At 37.5% G+C, this 9,854-nt stretch overlaps 1 non-coding gene across 1 annotated transcript; it reads left to right on the top strand.

Moving 5' to 3' along the window:
- The first annotated feature begins 8,571 nt into the window (after positions 1-8,571).
- LOC134139348 (U6 spliceosomal RNA) lies at positions 8,572-8,674 on the top strand. The gene has a single exon (XR_009958127.1). It is a non-coding gene; the product is annotated as a U6 spliceosomal RNA (small nuclear RNA).
- The last annotated feature ends 1,180 nt before the right edge of the window (positions 8,675-9,854 follow it).

Genomic DNA, 9,854 nt, shown 5'->3' with positions numbered 1-9,854 from the left:
TAAAGATAATGCTTTACTGCCTGTTAATTGATATTTAAAATACATAATACTATTCTATCTGATTCTACAGTTTTGTCATTTATAGACTTCTCTTTGTACTTGGTTATATGTAGGATGCTATTAGGAGTGACTTGCTCTTAAATTTTCACCCTTTCAGTTTCATTGAAATGTGTCCCAGGACAGTGGATTTAGATTTTCAAACTAACACATTTGTGGATGGGAGGAGAATGAGATTTGTGTGTATTTCAGAATAAAAGCTACAAAATCGTAGAGAGAAACTCATCCTAACAACTGGCGATAGTTGTGTTATCACTAGCCTATTCATCTGGTATATATTGTAGCATAATTCTTTGAGGAGAACTCAAAGCTAACTGCAGAAATGTTTAGATTTTCAAGCTGTTTTGAGTGTTAAACATATTCGATATCTGAGGAGACATTAGTTTGTGGCCTGATATTTATTATCACAAATGAAGGCATACACCCAAAATATCAAGTGGCAAAACCACAGAGTTTGACATATGGTTATCCCAGCTTCTGAAGGTTAGACATCTGTATAACTGTTCAACTACTAGAACCGGCATCTCATTAGTGCAATACAAAAATATACTGTGATGAATTCTGAGTCTATAAAATAACCCAGTAGTCTAATTTGGTATTGCTTTTTTTTTTCCTGCAGAATTTAGTTACTTTTTGTGAAAAACTGCATGAGCAGCCTTAAATCTACAGTTTTACAGAATGAAAAAAATACTGAGGATGGTAACTGGTGACTCTGAAAATACTCTGAAATTTTCCTAGCTCTTCTAGGTTTATGAATTTTCTTTTTGCATTTTTGCAGTAATGTTTTCATTAAAATACTAAACTGCCACTTGTGCTTTTAAGAAAAAATGTGGAATGTATTAATAGTGATTAAAAAAAAAAAAAAAAAACAAAAAAAACAAACTTGAGCTCCTAGTGCATTTAAATTCCACAGTAGTACTTCAGTATTTTGCCTATAGGTTGAGAGCATTTCTTACCTTTTAAGAAGCAAAATATGCAGACTTTTATATCTAACTTGATGGCCTTACAAATTTGATATTGCACCTTACTCTTCCTTGCCCTTTAGTTCTGCCATATGCAGAGAAACTCTTAGAATAATTTAAATTGGTAACTACCTCCAAAAATGAAAAGTTTATCTCAAGAAAAGAGAAATAAACTTTGAATGCTTGGGATGCAAATGGGAGCAGTATATTTTCATTTTAGGCACTTGGCAACAATTTTTTTTTTTGCAAGGTTTGTTTTAATTGACCTGCTAGTGAAAAGAAGAGCTAAACCCTGTTTGGCCCAGGAATCTTCGTCTCTTCTCTTGGTTGTAAAATCAGCTGGCCTATCTACCTACTTTTTCAGTAATGTTATTCCCTTACTACAGGTTAAGGAAAAAAAAAAAAATAAAAACGCCACCACCTCTTGCTCTTCCTACTTCTTCCCACCTCTGAGTTCTTAGTCCGTCTTGCCTTCTCCCATGAATATCACTGCTTAAAAAGAGCTGTGCTGCTGCCCTTCATTCCAGAGAGCATGAATCATCTAAACTTTGTATATTTCTGTACCTATCTATATAAAGCCAATAAGGATGGGGTGGTTCTAGTTTTGTTAGGCTTCTGGCCAACTTCAGAGTATGTAGGACTTCATATTCTATGGACTGCATGCAAGTAACAAATTTTTTTTTTCTTTTTTTTCCTTTAAATAAGAGAAGGCATAGGGTCAGTTCTTCCTGTATCTGTCATCCTCTGGTCTAGTTTTCTCTTCACGTTAATTGTGCTGACTTTTTCAGTAAGGAAAGCATGAGTTGGCCTATGGGAAAAAAGAACCGGCTTTCCTCTGCTTTTCTTCGGCCTGCTGTTAGGGAAATGTTTTGAAAGCAGTGGTGGAATATCCCTTCTGTGCCTGACTCTATTGCACTGTACAGTGTTCCCTGCTAGAGCAAGGGGGAAGATCTCCCACTTGTCCTGCAGCTTTGAGGGAGGTTCTCTCCCGATTCTGACAGATGAGCAGAACAAAAAAGCCTGGAAGCAGCTGTCTCAGGTCCCCCGCGCTTCCTAATGGTAGTAGGACGCTATTTTTCTTTCCTCTCTCTCTTTCTCCCTCTCTCTCTCTCTCTCTCTCTTTTTTTTTTTTTTTTTTTTTTTTTTTTTTTTTTTTTTAAGAGAGAATTAAATTACTTGGAGGCCATAAAAGTGTGTTGACTATCTGATGCTTCCAGAAGAAGGTGGTCTGTAAAGCTGCATCTGTACAGAGCTGGCTCAGTAGCTGTCTCCAGGGAGGAAGGCAGAAGTCATCTGGCACACAACACTTCGCACAACTTAATGACAAACTCCTCATTCTTATGAAATGAGTCCTGGCATAGTTAACATCCACTCAGAGCAGTCATCAATGTTGCTCACTTCCAGCCCCTGCAAATTGCTCAACAATTTCTTCAGGACTTGCTGAGGTAAGGGGTAAGAGGGCTGAGAGAAGGCTTGAAGTGTTGAAGAATCTTAGTGTTTCATTGAATATATGGGATACTAGTGCTAACTAAGATTAAACTTAGATGCTGGAGACTGACGTTCTTTGCAAAGTAAGGTGGAAGAGTGTCACTTTCATTTCCTGCTATCTAAAGCAGTGGCTTTAAACTCTTTCAATATGTGAATCTCAAAAGACTTAACCTATGTAGATTATCTAGCAGATACACGCTTTTCCTTTATCCCCTTTTGCAGGGGGTTATTTTCAAATGAATCTTTTTAATTGCTTTTTTCAGGAACATGTTTAAATAAAACTCAAGTTAAACTGAATAGCTCCAACACCAAAGAAGATGCTTCCGCTTGTCTTCATATACTGCTTCATTCTTTGGAATGATTTCCCTATGCTTAAATCAGTGTGTTTAATCTGTTGGATTTCAAATCCTAAAATGAACTAGGGCATTTTCTTGAAGCCTTCAGATAAGACTTCATGAACACAAGTGGCTCCACAGGCTTTTTGGAAGGTGATTTTTTGGAATACTCATAAAAAACACTATTTCTTCATAGTGCTTCAATTACTTCAATAGTGTATTCTCTCATGCCAGTAAATAGACTTCTCAAACATTATTTTGCAACACTTTCTTAATGTTTCTTAGTTCTCTCTTTTTCAGAATATTTGCTGTTAGTTGTGAACTGCTAACCAGGATCAGAGTTGTACTGAGGCCTGCTGTCACTAATATTTCTTACAGACATTGTGTTCTCAAAAATAGTTAAATCATTAATAGTTCACTATTAAAAAGTGTAACCAGTGTATCTTTTTATTATCAGAAACCTAATACATACTTCAGAAATGGTTAAATATATGACCTACTGGTACGTACTAATCTTTAATGTTCATCTTACAGGCCTGTATGAACGCAAGTAGAAGTTAGCAAAGTCTTGCCTGGCACAATTTTAAGATATATTGACCTGTTTGAATATAGGAATACTTACCAAGGTCTCTGCTAGCTATTTGTGAGCCCTTTGTAAACTGCATTATGAGTGTAATCTTAGAGATTATGATTCAGGGCCTTTTGGCCTTTAAATGACTTTGTTGCTTTTAACTTCATTCTTTATCCCGGTTACAAAGGACATTCCCTTTCTTGTTTAGAGTAGAAATACATGTATAAGTATTGTTTTATCCAAGCAAAATGGCAATGAAAAGCTTTCTTGGTTGTATGAATGTTTGCTTTTGATTATTATCCTGAATGTGTACTGCGTTGACTTTCAGTTTACATACAATTTATTCAATGGAGATTTTTTTTTTGTTTTGTTTCTCAAGCAATCCATAAGTTGCAAAGTTTCTGGACAACTACATATTAGAAGTGTGTGAAGCGGGGGATAGAAATACAGGTATCAGCAGTTCACAGAAATCACAGAATCAGTAAGGTTGGAAGGGACCTCTAGAGATCATCTAGCCCAACCTGCCACAGATTTCTTGTTGGTGGTTCCACTGGGGCTTGAACCCAGGTCCTTCAGCATGTAAAGCAGATGTGATAACCACTACACTTTGGGCTTCATTCCCAGCTCTGCCACTGGGAAGGCCTCCTAAGAGTATACTTTTTAAGCAGCCTTACATTTAGTGTATCTTAAGTCCAGAGCACAAAACTGGTGTGCACCTATTTTCAGATGGGTGCCTATGGTTGAGCACTGTTACTAGAGGGCTGAATACTTGAGCTTACTGCTTTCCATAACAGACTGACATCTCTGCCCATGACCCAGTCACCACCTCACAGTGATTTTTGGAGATAAAGGATGACCAGAATTGTGTTGTCAGCATTTTCAGGCTTGTGCAAATCTGCAGAAGAGCTTAAGATTCAAAAATAAAGGATGTCACGTAGTTAAAGGTGTTAGTAACACAGTGTGTATACTGATGTTCTTCAGTGCAGTGAAATATTTGACAATACCTGCTCAAATCTTTTGTTAGTTATGTGCTTTTGAAAGAAATACTTGCTAAAAGAAAAAATCGTAACATTCTCAAGTGGATGTCACCGGATAGTAACAGGAAAAGACTATAAAGAATTTTAGAACATTCAGGTCAAGATTTCTAATACCACTGCTTTTCTGGCCATCTGCTGTGTTAATTACTTGTACTCTGTTGCGTAACTGTTGGAACACTTATTTTAGTTTTGATGTCAATATGGAAAAATAAAGTAGAAGTGAAATATATTTGATGCAAAGAATATAGCCCAAGACAGAAGGGAAGTGAATTACCTGTGTCTTTTTCTGTAATGTCAGTATTACTCATACCAGAGACAGGCCTTTGCCTTTGGTTCTCACACACTTTAGTGATTGTTGAAGCAATGCTAGACTGTCTGATTTGATATACATGGCAGATTGCTTTCTTTTTTTGCATTGTGGAACTAAATTTTAGGTTTTCTGTACAGAGGGTGATTTGTATGCCTTCTCTACTTGCTGCTATTTTAAGATAGTAGTAAATGGTCAGAGGGATACCACCATTACTAGAGGGTATTAATTAAGATGACCTGCCAAACTACCAAAAATGTGTGTGCAAGTAACATATAATTGATTCCCTCTTTATGCACTGTGCTGTCAATATGCAGACGTCTTGCTGGTGACCTGTGGATTGGGCCTGCAAAGGTCAGAGGTATGAAACCTGTTTGAACCAGCGGTAAGTCAAGATTAATATGCATGATGAACAAAACACAATGAGGAGTGTCCATGGAAGTCACTCATGAATATGGCTTTATGTAGCAAATATGATATTTAATGATATTTCTACCTGAGTATGTTTCTGTGCTGCCTTGCACAAATCATTGAATTTCTTGTTAAGCTTGTTAAGCATTATGTTTATCCATAGCAATTGAGAACTTAGTGCTCTAAACTTAGTTTAAATTTGAAGTGGAAAAAACTCAGTTTAATGCTTTACTCTCTTAATATTTCTTTCCACTACTGGTGGGAAGACAACTGACTGCTTGATAAAAGATATTTGAATGATGGGCCTGTGGACTCCGGTCCTTTGTCAGCCAATGTGTATGCCACCTTCTTAAGCTCTGACTGCTCTGTTAATGAGGTGGATGTTCAAATAATACTTAAATATTTGTAAGAGTAGTCATTTAAGCTCTCAGCTTATATACCTGAAGGAGAAATTTGGCAGCTAATGTCCCTTGGACAGATCGTGCTTCCATATTTAATGAAGAGAACTCTCCCATTCTTGATGTCTACTGTTCTTAAATCTTTTCCTAGTAACTTTCTCTGACTTTTCTTTCCTAGAAAGTAGAGGCCTCTTAAATTTGTGAAATAAACTGCAATTCTTTTGATCTTCCTTAATGCTTTTAAAGACTTTGTCCTTAAACTGCACCTGTTTTGGAGGTTAGAGAAGGTATTCTCGGGTTCTTCTCATTCTTCAGAATGTTTCACTGAGCACATTCCTAATTCATACCATCCACATGGGGTGAGTGTGTTCTGTTAAAGAGCTATATAGCTTTTAAAAATGAGTGTTGCACAAACTCTTCCTCATGAGCTTTATGGAAGGAAGAGACACCATTTTAAGCCCCTGGTTTGGGCCTGCCAGATGCGTAGGTAGAGCTGTTTCTGTTCTTCCCAGATGTAGCCCAGACCTGAACAGGTGCTTGTGGCTGACATGAATAAGAAAAGCACAGAACATCTGTTTCTGGGTACAGGGCTTTTAGAAGCCCTTCTGCTGAGAAAGCTGAACAGTTATATGGATCTCACGACCTGCTGGGTCAACAGGGCCTCAGATTTGAAAGTTGCAGATCACATTCTTTGCCTACTGAGATATCATAATATACTGCAGAGCAAAGTTTTTTTAAAAAAAAAAAAGGACATGACATATGATGCTGAATGGAAAATAAAACTTTCACTGTTGTAATATTTCATTATGAAAGTAACATTGTCAGTAGTTTCTGCTCCTTAATCTTTCCTTTGCTGTATGCTAATGGTGGCATCAAAGAGGATATAGGGGTATGCAGTAGGCCAGAAAGTGGGACAGCTGGGAATTTGTCCCTGTCCATGAATGGTCTTTGCAATTTTAATTTGCCCTAGGTCTGACTTAATTTGAAGTGCAGTAGAATTCTCTTTGTAGCCTTAGTAGTCAGGGATTGGGTTTTATGAATAAACTGAAATCTGAATGAATAGGAGATTACTGTTTTTGAATGTTTCACTGCTCTGACATCAGTGCATCTTCCTTCGCCTTTGCACATCTTCAAAATATGCTCAAAGAAAGGACTCTCTCCTCAAGGACTGATACTAGATCTAGTATCAGTGGAAGGCTGAAGGAAGGCTGTGTGAAATGGTGGTGCAGGCCCTACAGTCTTTTCTAAGTAAAGGGTTGCACTAATGTGGATAGAAGATAATAGAAGAAAACTATTAATCAGGAAGGACTGAGAGGTTCAGGTTATACTATTGCCGGATCACAAGCTTGAGTCGAACAGAAAATGGAAGTGGCTGCCTCACAGTGATGCTTGATCTCAGACTGGTTTGTAAAGCTGCATTGTACTAAAAACCAGGAGAGCTGATGTCTTTAATGGCAATCTCAGCTAAGAGACCATAGACTGAGAAGATACTGAATGCCTCAGCTGTTCCTTTTAGGTGGCCTGCTCTAGATTAGGCTCTAAAATCATTTCACAGTTGCTGTATAAACAAATAAGTCATTTCAACCTGAGGCAAACTGTGGCTAATGGGCCTGAAAATGTACATAAGAAGTGCAAGACTAGCAGCAGTAGGCTTAGATTTACTTTGTGGTTATCTGCACTCTGCTGGCAATCTATATGAGAATACATGAATATAAAACCTCTGCATTATCACAGAATCAAAGAGTACGCAATTCTAACTGCAGAATTTAAATCTTTTTATATTGCTAAATTCCTATTGCACTGAGCAGTATTTTAACTGCACTGACAAAATAAGCGTGCCCATTCTTCCAGCGTCATGAAGGAGAAAAGTCCATGTTTTATGCTCAGTTAGCAATTAACCTTTGTATGCAACGACTTTCAGAATAATATAAAATATGTGAGCTTTATGAGAAGTTCTGCTGCATGGAAGTGAATCCCAGTTGAAGTGGAGCTTTCTGTTCTATCTATAGATTTAGTCACCATGTTTAGACTATCTTACTGGAAGGGTATCGTGCCATCAGCAATGCAAGAATATAGCTTCCATTGATTTCAGCAGTCAGACATAGAAAGGAGGTCTAAAAATGTGCAAGGATGGGAGGAGAAGGGAGAGAGGAAATTGAAAGACCTTCTCCAGAACTGGTTTTGTGAATGCAGCACAAAACTTTAATATTGCATGTAGAGGGTTTTTTTTTCCCCGTGAGGTAATATAAAACAATACGTTGCATTTTCTAAACTCCCTAGGATTATCTTGAACATGTGTTGCTTAAAAAACATAAGGAAAAGTATTTCTGAAACAACTTTAGCTTATTAATTTTTTTCTCTTCTGTGTAAGCTGCACCAGCAAGTTGTGAAGAAACCAGGACGCCAGTTCCAGGGCTGTGTTTTTTGTTTGTTCATTTGTTTTGCAGGGCAGAATATAGCTTAAAATATTACATTACTGCTGGCCCGTTCCGGAAGTTGCTGCTGTTTAATTTTGCTCGATATGTAATCTTCTTAAAGAAACCAGCAGAAGTGTCATCTAGAAGCATATTCTAATTGGAGTTAAATATTTTTTATTTGCTGATTGAGTGCCTGTAGATGTTCTGTTAGAAATACAATATTCTAGGTATCATTTGTATGATGCTTAGTGAGGCATAACTCAAATCATCACTGAGCAGTTCAAAAATAGCATGTAACAGCCGTGTACTGAGAAAGAGATGAAGGTTAGGAGTTCAAACAGTGAGATTAAAGGGTTGACTTTTATTCTACTGTCTTTACTTTGTCATTCTTGCTAAAAGTAGATGTCGAGTCCCTATGGTATATACACTGGTACACTTACACTAACTAAAAATTTCAAAAATGGAAAAATGTATCTGATCATTTTCCTCTGTTGATATTTACAGCAAATGTCTTATTGACTTCAGTGGGAACAGGATTTCCTGTGGTGATTAAAACCACAGGTGCTAGGATTAAGAAATGCCTTTTGGGGGTTTTGGTGGTACGTACACTAAGACTGGAATGATACAGAGAAGATTGGCATGGCCACTGCAGAAGGATGACATGCACAGGAGAGGATCAAACTCGGAGGTGTAACCATGGGAGGAACTTCTGACATTCACAAAATTGTTGTCAAGACTGACTTCCATTGTGACTGATTTAAAGATGGGCACCGGCTTTTGGAGCAAAAGAAAACCTCCTTTGGATGCAGCAGAGAGGTGTGCGTACTTGATAGAAAGCAAATGTCTGCTCTTAGGATAAAAAGTTTATAGACTGTTGAGCTCTTTGTTGATTCCTTAGAACTCGTCATATCCCTCATCATTCTTCAGAGAGAGTGGATGAGTTTACTGCAGGAAAGCTATTTTCGGGATTGTCAAACCCCTGCCATGCAATATGTGGATAATAACACCAGAACTGGAATACAGAGTAATGGTCACGCTCCTTTCTGTTCGCAGAATTTCTCCTGTGTCTCGGGGTCTTTGGGGAAGAATTACTCTAAGGGATCTCAGCACTTCCTGAACTTTCCCTTTCCCACCAAGATTTTGTCTTTCTGCCTTGAAGTGTCTCAGTATCAGGTTCTTTTTAAAGTTCTTATTTTGTCAATTCCCTTCTGGATGTCCCCTTACCTTTATTTTATTAAGGTAGAATTTTAAACACATGTACTCTACACTGCTGTGTGATACTATTGCTTCCTGTCATACTGTGTTCTCGCATCATGGTGGAGGTGGTAGCATTCCCTAGGACAACAGAAGTGATTCCTGTGTGGGATTTTTTGTTTAGTTTTTCTGTTTTTCTTTCTTTCTTTCTTTCTTTTCTTTTTTTTTTTTTTTTTTTTTTTGATCGCCTCTTATTGACTGTTCTCTTGTGACTGTTTCTGTGAAGTTACTGAATCTGTTGGCATGAATGAGGTCTACAAAAAGTGGTACAAAAAGAAGCAGAAACATGCCTTTGATTTGTGAAGTTGGCAAGTAGTTACATATGAATGTGTGTATATATGAATAGCAGTCTTGCATATTAAACAGCACGCAATAAAAAGTAGCCATTATCTCCTGGAACATGTGTGTTGCAGGAGTGGGTTGTGGTTATTTGAAATGCAATCCTAGTGGCAGTGGGATTGCTTGCGTTAGTGAGGTCGGCAGGATTTGCTCTCAAATTCATATTGGCATTAGTGTGCACACTAATGAAATGTATGGCATCAAGTATGGACTTCTACTTAACTAAAGATAATAAACAGTAAAATCTAGGAGTTATTGTATATATTGCAATTTTCCAT

Source organism: Rhea pennata, chromosome 3 (genome assembly GCF_028389875.1).
Source record: "Rhea pennata isolate bPtePen1 chromosome 3, bPtePen1.pri, whole genome shotgun sequence".
Lineage (NCBI taxonomy): Eukaryota > Metazoa > Chordata > Aves > Rheiformes > Rheidae > Rhea > Rhea pennata.
Note: the sequence above shows the minus strand (reverse complement) of the source record. Positions and strands in the feature narration are given on the sequence as shown.